The sequence below is a fragment of the Heloderma suspectum genome, chromosome 3 (genome assembly GCF_057233095.1).
Source record: "Heloderma suspectum isolate Gila_16-S chromosome 3, 16-S_ref, whole genome shotgun sequence".
Taxonomy (NCBI): domain Eukaryota; kingdom Metazoa; phylum Chordata; class Lepidosauria; order Squamata; family Helodermatidae; genus Heloderma; species Heloderma suspectum.
In genome coordinates, this window is record NC_139460.1 from 285,924,538 (window position 1) to 285,943,206 (window position 18,669).

The following is an 18,669-nucleotide window of genomic DNA, read 5'->3' on the forward strand; positions in this document are numbered from 1 at the left end:
GTTCAGTCGTGTCCGACTCTTCGTGACCCCATGGACCATAGCACGCCAGGCCTTCCTGTCCTGCGCTCTCTCCCGGAGCGTGCTCAAGTTCATATTCATTGCATCCGTGATGCTATCTAGCCATCTCATCCTCTGCCGTCCCCTTCTCCTTTTGCCTTCAGTCTTTCCCAGCATCAGGGTCTTTTCCAGGGAGTTTTCTCTTCACATTAGGTGGCCAAAATATTGGAGCTTCAGCTTCATTATCTGTCCTTCCAATGAGCAGTCAGGGTTGATTTCCTTTAGGATGGACTGATTTGACCTCCTTGCAGTCCAGGGGACTCGTAAGAGTCTTCTCCAGCACCACAGTTCGAAAGCATCAATTCTTCGGCGCTCAGCCTTCCTTATAGTCCAGCTCTCACAGCCATACATTACTACTGGGAAAACCATAGCTTTGATTAGATGGACCTTTGTCGGCAAGGTGATGTCTCTGCTTCTTACTATGCTGTCTAGGTTGGCCATAGCTTTCCTCCCAAGGAGCAAGCGTCTTTTAATTTCATGGCTACAGTCACCGTCTGCGGTGATCTTGGAGCCCAAGAAAGTAAAATCTGTCACTGCTTCCATTTCTTCCCCTTCTATATGCCAGGAAGTGATAGGGCCAGATGCCATGATCTTCGTTTTTTTTAATGTTGAGTTTCAAACCAGCTTTTGCACTCTCCTCTTTCACCCTCAACAAGAGGCTCTTGAGATCCTCTTCGCTTTCTGCCATTAGGGTGGTATCGTCTGCATATCGGAGGTTGTTGATAATTCTCCCGGCAATCTTAATTCCGACCTCTGATTCATCCAACCCGGCATTTCTCATGATGTACTCTGCATATAAGTTAAATAAGCAGGGTGACAATATGCAGCCTTGTCGTACTCCTTTCCCAATTTTGAACCAATCGGTTGTTCCATCTCTGGTTCTTACTGTTGCTTCTTGACCCTCGTACAGGTTTCTCAGGAGACAGGTAAGGTGGTCTGGTACTCCCATCACTTTAAGAATTTGCCACAGTTTGTTGTGATCCACACAATCAAAGGCTTTAGTGTAGTCAATGAAGCAGAAATAGACGTTTTTCTGGAATTCTCTTGCTTTCTCCATGATGCAGCGAATGTTGGCGATTTGATCTCTAGTTCCTCTGCCTCTTCGAAACCCAGCTTGTACTTCCGGTAGTTCTCGGTTCTCATACTGCTGAAGCCTAGCTTGTAGGATTTTGAGCATCACCTTGCTGGCATGTGAAATGAGCGCAATTGTGCGGTAGTTTGAACACTCTTTGGCATTGCCCTTCTTTGGAATTGGAATGTAAACTGATCTTTTCCAGTCTTGTGGCCACTGTTCAGTGTTCCAGATTTGTTGGCATATTGAATGCAGCACTTTAACAGCATCATCTTTTAGGATTTTAAATAGCTCGGCTGGAATACTGTCATCTCCGCTAGCTTTGTTGTTACTAATGCTTCCTAAGGCCCACTTGACTTCACTCTCGAGGATGTCCGGCTCAAGTTCAGTGACCGCACTATCATGGCTATCAGGGACATTCAGATCTTTCCTGTATAGTTCTTCTGTGTATTCTTGCCACCTCTTCTTAATCTCATCTGCTTCTGTTAGGTCCCTGCCTTCTTTGTCCTTTATCATGCCCATCTTTGCACAAAACGTTCCCTTGAGATCTCCAATTTTCTTGAAGAGATCTCTAGTCTTTCCCATTCTGTTGTTTTCCTCGATTTCTTTGCATTGTTCATTTAAGAAGGCCTTCTTGTCTCTCCTTGCTATTCTCTGGAACTCTGCATTCAGTTGGGTATATCTTCCCCTTTCTCCCTTGCTTTTCGCTTCCCTTCTTTCGTGAGCTACTTGTAAAGCCTCATCAGACAGCCACTTGGCTTTCTTGCACTTCTTTTTCTTTGGGACGGATTTCGTTGCTGCCTCCTGAACAATGTTACGGACCTCCGTCCATAGTTCCTCAGGCACTCTGTCTATCAGGTCTAATCCCTGAAATCTATTCCTCACCTCCACTGTATATTCATCAGGGATATGATTTAGGTCATACCTGAACGGTTTAGTGGTTTTCCCTATGTTCTTCAATTTAAGCCGAAATTTTGCAAGAAGCAGCTCATGATCTGAGCCACAGTCAGCTCCAGGTCTTGTTTTTACTGACTGTATGGAGCTTCTCCATCTTTGGCTGCAAAGGACATAATCAATCTGATTTCGATATTGACCATCTGGTGACGTCCATGTGTAGAGTCGCCTCTCGTGCTGTTGGAAAAGAGTGTTTGCTATGATCAGCATGTTCTCTTGGCAAAACTCTATTAGCTTTTGTCCTGCTTCATTTTGTACACCAAGGCCATGCCTGCCTGTTATCCCGGTGATTTCTTGACTTCCTACTTTAGCATTCCAATCCCCTATGATGAAGAGGACATCTTTTTTTGGTGTTAGTTCTAGAAGGTATTGTAGGTCTTCATAGAACCGATCAACCTCAGCTTCTTCGGCCTCAGTGGTTGGGCCATAGACTTGAATTACTGTGATGTTGAATGGTTTGCCTTGGATTCGTACTGAGATCATTCTATCATTTTTGAGATTGTACCCCAGTACTGCTTTTCCCACCCTTTTGTTGACTATGAGTGCTACTCCATTTCTTCTAAGGGATTCTTGCCCACAATAGTAGATATGATGGTCACCTGAATTAAATTCGCCCATGCCTGTCCATTTTAGTTCGCTGATTCCCAAGATGTCGACGTTCAATCTTGCCATCTCATGTTTGACCACCTCCAGCTTACCTTGATCCATTGATCTGACATTCCAGGTTCCTAAACAATATTGTTCTTTACAGCATCGGATTTTCTTTTCACCGCCAGACACATCCACAGCTGAGTGTCCTTTCGGGTTTGGCCCAGCCGCTTCACTCTTTCTGGCGCTACTTGGAAATACCCTCTGCTCTTCCCCAGTAGCATATTGGACACCTTCCGACCTGAGGGGCTCATCTTCCAGCGTCATATCTTTTAGCCTTGTGATATGTTCCATGGGGTTTTCTTGGCAAGAATACTGGAGTGGGTTGCCATTTCCTTCTCCAGTGGACCACATTTTGTCAGAACTCTCTGCCATGACCTGTCCGTCTTGGGTGGCCCTGCACGGCATAGCTTATGGCTTCACTGAGTTACGCAAGCCCCTTCGCCACAACAAGGCAGTGATCCATGAAGAGGGTTTATAAATTACTCCACCACTATTCAGCTTTGTTTTGGAGTGTGCATGTATTATGCCTAGTTCTTGATATTTGGAAGTGAGAAAATGCCCTGATCCATTTCGAGCGACTGGAGAGCCAATAGACACAAGCTTGACCAAAGCAGGGGTAAAGATCCTTTGTTTCTGTACATTCCTTTAGCTGAAATGAAAAGCAGCAAAAATGTTGGCCCAGACTGATTTAAAACATACTCCCATTTGTGGCTGATAGAATTACATAGGTACAGGACCAGAATTCTGGCTTGTGCTAAAACCACAAGGGACCTTCTTATTATGATAGGACAAGTGTTATTATACTATGCCAAATTCTGTATTTTGCCCAGCATACTGCAAAGTTATCTTTTCAGTTCGATGGTAATCTTATATTTATCTCAGAAGCAAGGATTACATTTGCTTTGAGCAGCCCTTTTAGTCTTTCACACAGATAGCCCCCTTTAGGGACATGTGACAGAGTCAAGATACATAGACTTATTCTGGATTTGTGGTAGAGATTAGGGTTGTGACATTTAATTGCACAAATACTGCCTCCCCTCCTGCCGGGGCTAAGGAATCAGAGGTGGGGCAAGATGAGATGTGGTGCTTGACAAAATGTGGTAGGCCATGGGGCAATTCTAGTTCCTGGAAGCTGCAGCTTAGAGGGCAGCGCACAATGGGTCAGAGGATGGACTTGATAGCAAAAACTCATCATTCAATTAAGTGTGTCCATACTGCATGTCCTGACAAGCTTCCTTGTTACCAAGCAAGACATTTTCGTATGGTAACTGGTCCCCACAGATCAATTCAATACAACATAAACCACACATGGGGCACAATCACAAAAAGTAGGAACTTATCAAAGGCATGCAGAGTAGATAATCCAGCACTGAACATGCAGGTTAACCAAGCTACATAGTGCAGGTGTTGGGGACACTGGGGCTTGTGGTCAAGCAAGCTATCATGGCCTGTGTTTTCAGTCCTCCATTCCTGACCTCAGAGATTCTGAGCTAAACACAGTATTCAGATCTAGGAACATAGGAAGCTGCTTTATACCAGGTCAGACTATTTGACCATCTAGCCTAGTACTGTCTACTTTGACTGGCAGTGATTCTCCGGGGACTCCAGAAGAGGGCTTTCCCATTCTCTGCTTCCTGATCCTTTTTTACCTGGAGATGCTTGGGATTGAATCTGGGACCTTCTGCATGCAATGCATTGTTCTATGGCCCCTTCCTTTACTGTGGTCTGATTTGGACAGAGTACTTAAAACATAATGTGTGTGATATAAAGAAATAGTCAAAGATGCATTTTCCCAGGCTACTGGAGAAGGCAACAAAGAAGAACACTGTAACAAAAGTACTGGAAGGCTGGATAAAAAAAAAGGTTGTTACAAAGACAAGATGGTGTCAGCCTGTTTATGAGAGACCAGAAATAGAACATGGTGTCAGATGTAAAACAGAGCTAAAAGCTGAAAGTACCACAACAGAAACCTGGCCTTCACCACCAGGCAAATACCTGGAATGGACTTTGATAATGGGAACATTGCTGAAAATTGGGCCCAGTGGAGCAAGCTCATGGAACTAATTTTTGCAGGCCCAGAAACAAAGTGGAGAACAAAAGGCTGCACAGTTCCAGATCAGCTTTGGGCAGAAAGGCAGTGATATCTGCAGGGCTGCTAGTGGAAAACTATCTGCAGAGAATAGAAATAAAACTACAGTATTGTTTGCATTGTTTGAAGCTTACTGCACACCTAAAAAAAATGTCTCCATCCAACCAACGCAAGCTGTTTTATGAAAAGCAGCAAAGGACAACAGCAGTAGATGAATGGGTCACACAGTTATGCTTTATAGCTAAAGATTGTGATTTTCATGCCAGTGATGATACATTAAAGGACAAAATATTAATGGGATCTAACTCAAAAGAGATCCAAGAGAAATTACTGCGGGGGGAAGACATGACCCTAGCAAAGGCATACAAAGAGCTTGTGAGATGTCCCAAGTACAAATGAAAATATTGCAGAGCAAATCCAAAGAAGTGTATGGAATTAATAGACAAGAAGCAAGTCACAAACAGGCAGGAAGGCAGAGTACTAGGCCTCACCAGAAAACTACCTCTGGCAAAGGGGGAGACAAGAAACTGCAGAAGGTATGGAAAGAAATGCAATAACATGGAGAAATGCCCAGGATGGGGAAAGATTTGCCATAACTGCAAGAAGATAAATAATTTTGCACAAGAATGCACTGCAAGGAATAAAAGTCTGAGACAAGTGAATGAGGTACAGGAGACAGAGGAGCCTCCAGAAGCAAGAGGCAGCACAAGTTCACTGTTTCTGGCAGCAGTAACGAGGGCAGGCAAAGAACAAAAGAGGCCAATGTGAATATAAGAGTAGGCAGCGATAAAAAAAATCATTCAGTTCAAACTAGACACAGAAGCTGATGTCAACTGCATACCACACAATGTACTATAGAATGCTAGCAGAAGAGGTGGACCTAGAAACTATTGATATACCAACCTTAACAGGAGGACATTCATTAAATGTGGCTGGCAAATGTATTTTGAGGTGCAAGTACAATAAAACTGTACATCCTTTAGAATTTTATATAGTAGAAACATCTGCAAAAGAAGTTCTGGGTTATTGCACATGTCAGCTACTGAAACTGATAAAGGTTGTGAGACTGGTGAACCCAGAATACATTGAACTAACAAAGGAAAAAGTGAAAGAATGCTTTGCAGATGTGTTTACAGGTTTAGGCTGTGTACCAGGCCAATGTCAAATAAAGCTGAAACCAGATGCTAAACCAGTTATTAATGTACCAAGAAAGCTTCCTATTGTGCTTAAAGAGAGAACTGAGAAAGAACTCAAGGCTATGGAACACATGGGAGTGCTAGTAAAAATAGATGAACCAACAGAATGGGTAAGTTCTATGGTGGCCACTGAGAAGAAAAATTCTAAACATTTACAAATTTGTCTCAGTCCAAGAGATTTAAATCAGGTCATCATGAGAGAACAGTACACACTGCCTACACTAGAGAATATAGCATACAAGCTATCTAAAGTCAAGTATTTTAGTGTACTAGATGCACGATCAGGTTACTGGCAACTGAAATTAGATGAGGAAAGCAGCATATTGACAACTTTCAAGTCAGTATTTGGTCACTGGTGCTTCACCAGAGTACCTTTTGGAATGTCCTTAGCCCAGGAATTTTTTGTTTTAAAAGCCCATGAAGTGTTGGAAGGTTTACAGGGTCATTATTGATGACATATTAGTGCATGGTTACACCTGAGAAGGCCATGATAACAATCTCAAAGCACTATTGGAAAGGTGCAAAGAGAAAAACTGGAAATTAAATCCAAATAAGATGCAGATTGGAGTCAACAGTGTCCCCTACTTTGATCAAACACTGACTGCTGAAGAAATAAAACCAGATCCAGACAAGATTGCAGCAATAAAGCAACCGGAAACCCCAAAGTTCAGAGCTGGAAATTATAATGGGAATGTTTAATTACTTAGCCAGATTTACTCCAGGATTTGTGCAGTGACTGTGCCACTGAGGGGGCTGCTCAGGAAAGACACTGAATGGGTTTGGAATGAATCCTATGACAAAACCTTACAAGAGGTAAAAGAACTCATAACAAGAACTCCAGGACCAATATTTTGATGCAGAAAGATAAGTACGGGTAGATGCATGACAGTCTGGAATAGCAGCAGTACTACTTCAAGAAGGGAAACCTGTTGCATATGCATATGCATCTCACTCACTGATTCCAACACAGTGCAATTATGCACAAATGGACAAAGAAATGTTTGAAATTTTGGCAAGATGTGAGAAATTCTATCAATACATATATGGCAGAACAGTGGAGACACAGCACAAGCCTCTTGAACATAAATAATTAAGATCAAGATGCTAGAGAAGATTCACACAGGATATTTTGGCACAGTGTTATGCAAAAGATGGGCATGAGACATACTATATTGGCCAGGGATGAGTGCTCAGATAGAAGATATGGTATCCAACTGCTCCACATGTTTGAAATATCAAAAGGGAAATGCCAAAGAACTAATGACACTGAGAAACTTAACTAACTGACTCTGGTAGCAAATTGGGACTGATCTGGGTACAAAAGTACTTTTTACTTACTGTGGATTATTGTAGCCAGTATCCAGAGACTGTACAGTTACCAGATACTAGGGCAACCACAGTAGTCACTGTTACGAAATGAATTCTAGCAAGACATGGAATATGTGAAGAAATTATATCTGACAATGGGGCACAATATACATCAGCTGAATTTGCAACTTTTGCCAAAGAGTAGAGTTTTAAACACATACTAACAAGCCCGTGCTACCCACAGTTGAATGGGCTAGCAGAAAAGTATGTATAAATTATGAAAAACATGATGGAAAAGCAAAACAGACCAATCAAGATGTATACATAAACTAGTTGAGCTACAGAAACACACCAATAGTGGGAGATCTATCTCTAGTCCAGCTGTTAATGAACAGACGACTGAAATCCAGTCTTCCAACCAGAAGTAGACAACTTTCAGCAAACAACCAAAAGGGAGATGACAGCAGGAAAGAAAACATAATAAACTCAAGGTTCAAACAGAAAATATATCATAACAGAGGTGCAAAGTTACTCAAACTGCTGACGGCGGGAAATTCTGTAAGGGTTCAATAACAAGACGGACAATGGGAACCAGCAGTAGTAACAGGTGTCACTGTAACACTGCACTCATACATAGTGCAGACAAAGAAAAGAAAGGAACACAGGAGAAACAGAAGACAACTGAGATATATGGGAAGAGAACAGCAAAAGGAACATTATACGCATACAGGCAGTTTTGGAGATAGATTCGAAGAAAAATTCCAAGAGCTGCAATCTGTTATACAGTCTGAACTGATGAGTGTACCAAATGAACCAGAAGACAGAGGGGAAGACAACAAATGCCAACAAAATTATGGCTGAGAAAGATTCAGGATCAGAAGCAGAATCTATCTGGAATGAGCAGCAAGCAGATCAAAGACAGTATTCCAGATATGGTTGACAATTAGAGCCAAAGATTTGGAAGAATTATGTACCAGTATGAGAGAGGCAGTTAAATGGTATTACTTATTTCAGATAAGAAATAAAGGGTAATCTGTTTAAAAAGAGGGGCAAGTAATATACAGAAACAGTCAAGGATGCATTCTCTCAGGCTACCAGAGGAGGCAATAAAGAGCGCTACACAAGACTGTAAAGAAAAAGCACTGGAAGGCTGAATAAAAAAGGTTGCTGTTACAAAGACAAGATAGTGTCAGCCTGTTTGTGAAAGACCAGAGATAGAGCAATATGCATGTATGTTCAGGAATTGAGAACTCTTAGAAGGCATTACAGGAAATCTATGTCTCAATCTATTTTCCTCATTCTCCAAGGTGTTAGGCAGGGATCATTTCCTCCCCTGGTCTCTCAGCTTCTTTAACTGGAACTGAACCTGGAACCTTCTGGATGCTCGGCCTATACTCAGCCACTGAGCTGTGGGCTGTTCCATTTTAACATTAGCTGGTCACCCCAGTAGGACTGTTAAATCAAATTTGAAAATTAACTTCTCCTAGACAGTGTGGCTTATAGGTTGGTCCAATATATTTTCCTGCCTGAGGTGAACAAGCTAGTGCCCCCTCCCATTCCATGTACAAAAACTGACCAGACCAGCAGTTGAATCTTACTTTAGCACTGCCAATGGGACAGTGTCCTCCAGTGCACTTGAGACCATGTAATGTCTGCTTTGGCCTGTTAAATATAGTCTGTGTGGGATAGATGTTTGGATGATCCCGCATCATGGCAGCTGATTGTACTTGACAGTCATTTAGTCCCTTCCTTCCTCTTAAATAAGGTATATCCATTACGTCTTATGGGCCAGAGACATTCTGGAATAAGGAGCACATTCCAACCCTTGGATGAGACAACAAAAAGTAGGTGGACTTTTCAATGTCTTTAGCCTCTTTAAAAGCTGGTTTATAAGGGAGAAAGCTATGCTAGAAGTCTTTCACAAGTGAATTAAAACTTGTGACAGTTGGCAATGGAAACCTTACACCTGCGTCCACCTGCATGTTCAGCTTTCACAAACAAGAGAACACCTAATCTATATCTTCGCCCAGCATATCTACATGTGCTGCAGAGTATTGTCCCTGCAGTGGCACCATAATATCATAACGTGTGACATTGTGCTGGAGAAGCAGGCAGTGCATATGCATTTTTGGTTATTCCTGCAGGAAATCAGACTTTAGATCAGCTTGCAAACTAATTTGGGAGAGGCAGGATTATTGGGGAAACCTTTTTTATTTAATGCACAGAGAAAGTACATACAAAAAAAAGAGGGAGCTGAAAGTCTTGTGTCTCGCTTCATCAGAGTTAATGAACAAATGAAATCATTCTTCACTGGGATTATCTGTGGTGATGAAATCCCAGCTGTGCATGTTTATGAGTAGCTGTATCTTCAAAAACAAGCTCATCTAGCCATTAGACTTGTACATGTTGAGCTTCTGCGGTAATCTACACAATTTTATTATTGACTGACAATTAGATGTTTGAGCTGGATAGTACACAGATTCACGTCAAACCAGCAGGTCTCTAGTAAATTAAATTTTCTATACAACCCTTTGTCCAGCATATAGCCATAAGCAGGAACAACAAGAAGAAAAACAACATTGAATGAGAATGAAACAACAATAATGTGGTCTTCATTTTAGCAGATTCCGGTGAATTAAATTGGACAACATAATTAAATTAATCAGGGCTGTCTGCATTTAAACTGCGCTTTCTCTCATCTGAATAATGCTATTAGAAAACAACAAATTGTAGCAGAACAATTTTCTCCTTAATGCGTTCAAAGTATTTCGGCTTCTACCTTATTGGGTAACAAAACTGTAGAGATTTGCATATCCATAGTGATGCTACAACTAGTAATGAAATACAGTTAATTCACATTAGTCCACCATTATGCCTTTCCTGAAATGAAAGCTGATTGTGTCATTCTTTTATTTCCCAAGGAATTAACAAAAAGCATTTTTAAATGGCAAAGATGAAAGACTAGAAGACGTAAATGGGGATTGCTTCCTGAAAATGTTCCCAATGTTTGTGAAATTAGTGCTACATTTTTACACCAAAAGTAACAATGGATTGTTAAGAATTGCTACAGGAAACACAACAGGGCTTAATTTAAAACTCTACAACAGAATGGTTCTATACAGCAATCCTGAGTTAAATTGAGGCAGTAGTCTTGTCAAATGTTAATTTATTGTCTCTTGAAGGAGGCACCTTCTGACATTTTGTTAAATTATCTTTAAAAGCCACCTGGTTCCAAGGAAACACTCTGATGATATTCTATTAATCTGTTAGGATATAGTCCAGTATCAAATAGGATGTTGTTGTCGCCACAGCACGGATGATGTTCCCCCAAACCCAGAACATTTTGTCTTGATTTGTTTTACTACAGTGAAAGATATGTAGATATGCACTTATCTATATGAACATTCAGATAGATTTTTCAAAAGAAAAAAAAATAGTGCAAGGCAAATGACATATTTTTCCTTTTAAATCATCTTTTTATTTTAAAAGTGTTAATTTCCTTTCTTCAGAAAACCCAGAACATTTTCTTTTTGTATTAAAAAAAAAAAAGGTTCCCTTGGAGTGCAATCAACCAACCAGACACTGCTTGCTTCTAGTCCTGTTAGTTTTACCACTCCATCAACTTGTATGGGAGGGGACCAGGAAGCACAGCTGCAATTAGGAAACAGGAAATTGTACTAACAGGCTTTCTCCCACATGGCCAGGCAGGGCCTCACCTTCTGCATTACCTTGGTCTATTGATCAAGCTATTGACATTGGATATTTCCTCTTGGAACTGATAATTTATGGACCTCCCAGATCTTCTATGACTCTCTCCCAATCTCCAAACTTCACTGTCTGTGCCTGCCCAGCCCCTACATGTCTTCCCCACACATACAGCTTCTATATTACACACATTGTATTATCTCCTGCACCTTGAGCATTGAATTCTGCCTCCTTGCTGGTTTATTGACATAAGGCAGTATCCAACTGTGTCCCAGTGCTAGTGATAATTATGCTGCTCTAGTGTAAACTCCCACTTGCACAAGGTAACTAGCGCTTATTAAGGCAATGGGAAAAAGCTGTGATTTGCCACTGAAATTAAGGGTTGGTTTACATTAGTGCAGCATCATTAGCGGTAGCGCTAGGGCACTATCCATAGTTACAAGCAGCTCACTAGTAGAACTCTTAAAGAAGGCCTGCACCCTGGTTTCTCCTAGCCGGAGAGAAGAAAGGGAACAAAGGGAGGTTTGAAGCTGGGTTGTACTTATGGGGACAGTGCATGGTTTATCAAGGTAAGCTGGAGGTGGTCAAACATGAGATGGCAAGATTGAACGTCGACATCTTGGGAATCAGCGAACTAAAATGGACAGACATGGGCGAATTTAATTCAGGTGACCATCATATCTACTATTGTGGGCAAGAATCCCTTAGAAGAAATGGAGTAGCACTCATAGTCAACAAAAGGGTGGGAAAAGCAGGACTGGGGTACAATCTCAAAAATGATAGAATGATCTCAGTACGAATCCAAGGCAAACCATTCAACATCACAGTAATTCAAGTCTATGCCCCAACCACTGAGGCCAAAGAAGCTGAGGTTGATCGGTTCTATGAAGACCTACAACACCTTCTAGAACTAACACCAAAAAAAGATGTCCTCTTCATCATAGGGGATTGGAATGCTAAAGTAGGAAGTCAAGAAATCACCGGGATAACAGGCAGGCATGGCCTTGGTGTACAAAATGAAGCAGGACAAAAGCTAATAGAGTTTTGCCAAGAGAACATGCTGATCATAGCAAACACTCTTTTCCAACAGCACAAAAGGCGACTCTACACATGGACATCACCCGATGGTCAATATCGAAATCAGATTGATTATGTCCTTTGCAGCCAAAGATGGAGAAGCTCCATACAGTCAGTAAAAACAAGACCTGGAGCTGACTGTGGCTCAGATCATGAGCTGCTTCTTGCAAAATTTCGGCTTAAATTGAAGAACATAGGGAAAACCACTAAACCGTTCAGGTATGACCTAAATCATATCCCTGATGAATATACAGTGGAGGTGAGGAATAGATTTAAGGGATTAGACCTGATAGACAGAGTGCCTGAGGAACTATGGACAGAGGTCCGTAACATTTTTCAGGAGGCAGCAATGAAATCCATCCCAAAGAAAAAGAAATGCAAGAAAGCCAAGTGGCTGTCTGATGAGGCTTTACAAGTAGCTCACGAAAGAAGGGAAGCGAAAAGCAAGGGAGAAAGGGGAAGATATATCCAACTGAATGCAGAGTTCCAGAGAATGGCAAGGAGAGACAAGAAGGCCTTCTTAAATGAACAATGCAAAGAAATCGAGGAAAACAACAGAATGGGAAAGACTAGAGATCTCTTCAAGAAAATTGGAAATCTCAAGGGAACATTTTGTGCAAAGACGGGCATGATAAAGGATAAAGGACAAAGAAGGCAGGGACCTAACAGAAGCAGATGAGATTAAGAAGAGGTGGCAAGAATACACAGAAGAACTATACAGGAAAGATCTGAATGTCCCTGATAGCCATGATAGTGCGGTCACTGAACTTGAGCCGGACATCCTCGAGAGTGAAGTCAAGTGGGCCTTAGGAAGCATTAGTAACAACAAAGCTAGCGGAGATGACAGTATTCCAGCTGAGCTATTTAAAATCCTAAAAGATGATGCTGTTAAAGTGCTGCATTCAATATGCCAACAAATCTGGAACACTGAACAGTGGCCACAAGACTGGAAAAGGTCAGTTTACATTCCAATTCCAAAGAAGGGCAACGCCAAAGAGTGTTCAAACTACCGCACAATTGCGCTCATTTCACATGCCAGCAAGGTGATGCTCAAAATCCTACAAGCTAGGCTTCAGCAGTATGTGAACCGAGAACTACCGGAAGTACAAGCTGGGTTTCGAAGAGGCAGAGGAACTAGAGATCAAATCGCCAACATTCGCTGGATCATGGAGAAAGCAAGAGAATTCCAGAAAAACGTCTATTTCTGCTTCATTGACTACACTAAAGCCTTTGATTATGTGGATCACAACAAACTGTGGCAAATTCTTAAAGTGATGGGAGTACCAGACCACCTTACCTGTCTCCTGAGAAACCTGTACGAGGGTCAAGAAGCAACAGTAAGAACCAGAGATGGAACAACCGATTGGTTCAAAATTGGGAAAGGAGTACGACAAGGCTGCATATTGTCACCCTGCTTATTTAACTTATATGCAGAGTACATCATGAGAAATGCCGGGTTGGATGAATCAGAGGTCGGAATTAAGATTGCTGGGAGAATTATCAACAACCTCCGATATGCAGACGATACCACCCTAATGGCAGAAAGCGAAGAGGATCTCAAGAGCCTCTTGTTGAGGGTGAAAGAGGAGAGTGCAAAAGCTGGTTTGAAACTCAACATTAAAAAACCGAAGATCATGGCATCAGGCCCCATCACTTCCTGGCATATAGAAGGGGAAGAAATGGAAGCAGTGACAGATTTTACTTTCTTGGGCTCCAAGATCACCGCAGACGGTGACTGTAGCCATGAAATTAAAAGACGCTTGCTCCTTGGGAGGAAAGCTATGGCCAACCTAGACAGCATAGTAAGAAGCAGAGACATCACCTTGCCGACAAAGGTCCGTCTAATCAAAGCTATGGTTTTCCCAGTAGTAATGTATGGCTGTGAGAGCTGGACTATAAGGAAGGCTGAGCGCCGAAGAATTGATGCTTTCGAACTGTGGTGCTGGAGAAGACTCTTACGAGTCCCCTGGACTGCAAGGAGGTCAAATCAGTCCATCCTAAAGGAAATCAACCCTGAGTGCTCATTGGAAGGACAGATAATGAAGCTGAAGCTCCAATATTTTGGCCACCTAATGCGAAGAGAAAACTCCCTGGAAAAGACCCTGATGCTGGGAAAGACTGAAGGCAAAAGGAGAAGGGGACGGCAGAGGATGAGATGGCTAGATAGCATCACGGATGCAATGAATATGAACTTGAGCACGCTCCGGGAGAGAGCGCAGGACAGGAAGGCCTGGCGTGCTATGGTCCATGGGGTCACGAAGAGTCGGACACGACTGAACGACTGAACAGCAGAGTACATCATGAGAAATGCCGGGTTGGATGAATCAGAGGTCGGAATTAAGATTGCCGGGAGAATTATCAACAACCTCCGATAGGCAGACGATACCACCCTAATGGCAGAAAGCGAAGAGGATCTCAAGAGCCTCTTGTTGAGGGTGAAAGAGGAGAGTGCAAAAGCTGGTTTGAAACTCAACATTAAAAAAACGAAGATCATGGCATCTGGCCCTATCACTTCCTGGCATAAAGAAGGGGAAGAAATGGAAGCAGTGACAGATTTTACTTTCGTGGGCTCCAAGATCACCGCAGACGGTGACTGTAGCCATGAAATTAAAAGACGCTTGCTCCTTGGGAGGAAAGCTATGGCAAACCTAGACAGCATAGTAAGAAGCAGAGACATCACCTTGCCGACAAAGGTCCGTCTAATCAAAGCTATGGTTTTCCCAGTAGTAATGTATGGCTGTGAGAGCTGGACTATAAGGAAGGCTGAGCGCCGAAGAATTGATGCTTTCGAACTGTGGTGCTGGAGAAGACTCTTACGAGTCCCCTGGACTGCAAGGAGGTGAAATCAGTCAATCCTAAAGGAAATCAACCCTGAGTGCTCATTGGAAGGACAGATAATGAAGCTGAAGCTCCAATATTTTGGCCACCTAATGCGAAGAGAAAACTCACTGGAAAAGACCCTGATGCTGGGAAAGACTGAAGGCAAAAGGAGAAGGGGACGGCAGAGGATGAGATGGCTAGATAGCATCACGGATGCAATGAATATGAACTTGAGCATGCTCCGGGAGAGAGTGCAGGACAGGAAGGCCTGGCGTGCTATGGTCCATGGGGTCACGAAGAGTCGGACATGACTGAACGACTGAACAACAACAACAACTGTTTTATCCCCTGCCTGGCGTACACACACACGTGCACACACACTTGCCCATATGGCATGCTATTACAAATAACACATGACAAATCATTGGCGCTGATATCCCATGTGTTTCAAAGCGGGTGTATTGTACCCCACAGAACCAAACAAACTCTGCCTCATAAACAAACCTCCAAGTTTTATTTAAACAAAGGCCCCTCTAGAAAGCTTGCTCAGGCTGTGTCCTCTCTCTCCTCAGGCCAGAAGCAGTAGGTGTTGCCCTCAACTACTTCCTGGTTCTTCCCAGGAAGTACACCCTATCCAGCAGTTTTTTCATATTGTTACACCATGTCTCCTCCTCAGTAGTGTAGTGGCAAATTCATAAGTGCAGGGTCCCTTCGTGACAGTCACAGCCATGCCCCCTTATAGCCACGCCTCTTCAAAGATTGTACAACCTTGTAAGATAGACAGCCTTCAACTGGGATCCAAAAGCAGTGCAGCTGAGAGTAAGGCAGCGGTATTTCAATTGGACGTCTGAGAAAAAATGCAGGGGTGTTAAAGTCTTTTTTACCCAGTCACTCAAACACGAACATTTTAGGTTTTCAAAAGATGATGCTCTATGGAAGCTTCACCCTCTCAGCTCAGCCCTCATGGACAGATCCCTTCTCATTTAAACAACCCCCTTGCACACTCCCTTAGTGCCCCAACATTACCCATTAGCCTTCCCTAAGCTCCTTCATTATAACTCTCCCTTCCCCCAACAGAAACGTCCACACACCCAGCTGGATTGAACTACACATACAAACACACACACCCCTTCTTTCTCCCCTCCCCACAACTGATTTTTTTTCTGTTTTTCTTCCCTCCACCAGGGTTTGTTTGCCCAGGTACATGCTGACCTTGTACCAAAAATTGTAGCTGATAGAGCAGGTTGCATCTGGCAATTCCGCTTACTGTAGAAATTAATGTTCAAGAATTAATACTGCAATCCAATGTGTGTTTATTTTGAATTAAATTTACAGAGATCTTGGGAAGGCAGCTAAGGCTGTAGTCCTATGCACACTTACCTGGGAGAAAGCCCATTTGGCAATTGAACATAGTGGGACTGACTTCTGAGTAAACATGCATAGGGTTGTGTGATAAATCTTAAAAACTGGTACAAACCAACTCTTACAATGAATATTAATAATTCAGTAGCTGAACAAGACATCATTTTGCTTCTCATTTGCACCACCCATCTGCCTCCCTCTTTTTCATGTTCATCAAGATGTGAAAGAGAGTTTTCCATAAAATTTCCCCACCCCATCCCCACAGTAAAGCACAAAAAGGCACCAATCCTAAGCACACTTACCGAGGGAGCTGGTGTATTGCTGTGGCCCTGTTCTCTTTTCCTGCCCTGGAATTGTGGGAGTGAGATAGGATGGTGTTCTAGCTCTGGCTGCTGGTACAGGGGGAACAGTTTGGAGAACTGCTAAGAACAAGTTTAAGCATCAGGAATTTTAAGGGTGATGCAGGGCCGATCTACACTTACAGGGTTTTTTTGCTTCCAATGAGGTTTCACCTCCCATCTTTCACACTACGCAGTACCCGCCTCGAATTGGAACCAGAATTTCCCGCTTCCGTGCTCCTGCTTTCAATACCCTGATATCCTAGTATTTCCCCTTAATGTGCTCTGATTTTCTGCTTTCGCTACCGTATCTGGTCGTAGTCCCCTCCCCTGCCTGTCCATATACAGCAGTGTTTGTATTTCCCTCCTGTCCAATCACAGCTCTCGACGGCCCCATGTCGTCTTCCAGCTACTGATCGCATAGCTTCCTTGGCAACAAGCAAAGGGCTGGATGTGCGTGCACTTGGGTCAGCTAAGCAGGGTCAGCCCTGGTCAGCAGTTGGATGGGCAACCGCCTGGGAATCAGGCTTCCTGCATTGAGCAGAAAATTTGAATCTTCGAAGATCATGCCTGAATTAGGAAAAAAAAATCACAGAGAGGGCACGATTCTTCGAAGATAACGCCTTAATTTTAAAGAAAAAGCTGAAGGGGGTAAAACTTAGTCTCATTTGATGGGATAGAACAACCCCCTGCTCAATGCAGGAAGCCTGATTCCCAGGCAGTCGCCTATCCCACTGCTGACCTGGGCCGACCCTGCTTAGCTTCCGAGGTCAGACAGGCATGCACACATCCAGCCCTTTGCTTGTTGCTGAGGAATCATTGAGTGCTGAGGAAGCTATGCAATCAGTAGCCGGAAGATGACATGGGGCCGTCGAGAGCTGTGAGCGTGGTGGGCGTGGGATCAGCAGAAACAGGAAGAGTTTCTGATCCTCCAATGAGAGCCTCCATCTTTAAGAGCAGGAAAACAGCACAGTGCTCGAGTGTGAACCGAGCTCACGCATTCGATGAAGCACTGCAACGGGGAAAATGAGTGAGTGTGGATAATCACATTTTAATGTGAGAGCGTTTAATCCGACAGGACACCTAATTCATTGCGATGACGGGTGCAATGTAGATCTGCCCGCAGTAATGAGCCCCCCACCAAACAAACCTCGGTTAAGGGCATGTAAATAAGCTTTATGTGTGTTTTTAAGTAAAAGGTACAAAACAATGGGAGCATATTTTCAAGAGGAGGACAAGGGTCTAGGTCATTCACTTCTCCACACCTCTACAGGCACATTATATCTAAACGGTGTGAGGAAAAAGGAGAACATGATGATAATAGCTTGTATAATCAAAAAATAAGTTTCAAACAGCTGTGTAACTTTAGATTACAAATTAACTTTAACTTTAACTTTATATTGTAAGCTTCTAGGGGCAGAAGCCTGACTTTTTTGCTTATAATTCTCTGTAAAGTACCACATATATTGTAAAAACCAAAGTCTGTGCATCTTCTGGAAGCAGCTGAAGACATGTTTTATTCAAGTGTCTTTTGGTGACCAGCAAAAGGGAAAGACAAAGTAGATTGATTAGCATATTGTTACCAGCCCTGAGCCTTTGGGATGAAGTAGACTATATATCCAATCAATTAATTAAATATGGACAACAATGATGATGTATTTTTTTTCTACCTCAGTTAAAATAGTAACCCTATCATATGGATAGAATAAAGCCTCATGGCCATGCGGCTGACTCTCAAGTATGGGGGCTTACTCTCAAGTGAGCACAAAGCAAATATGTGGAGGAAATTACGCTGTGTGTCTGCGCGCGCGCGTGTGTGTGGAGAAGGAGAACAAGAGAAAAGCTACTCACTTAAAGACCATCAGGGCTGCTGGTCATGTGCACTTCAGGCCCTCATCATCTGCAAGAACAGCCAAGAAGAAACGCAGCAGGCGCTAGTCTTCCTCAACTCCAGATTTGCTGGACAACTCCCATTGGCTCCAGGCAGCATATTGGCTATGCTGGCTGGGAGGAGGGGTGATAGGATCTGCAGTGCAACAC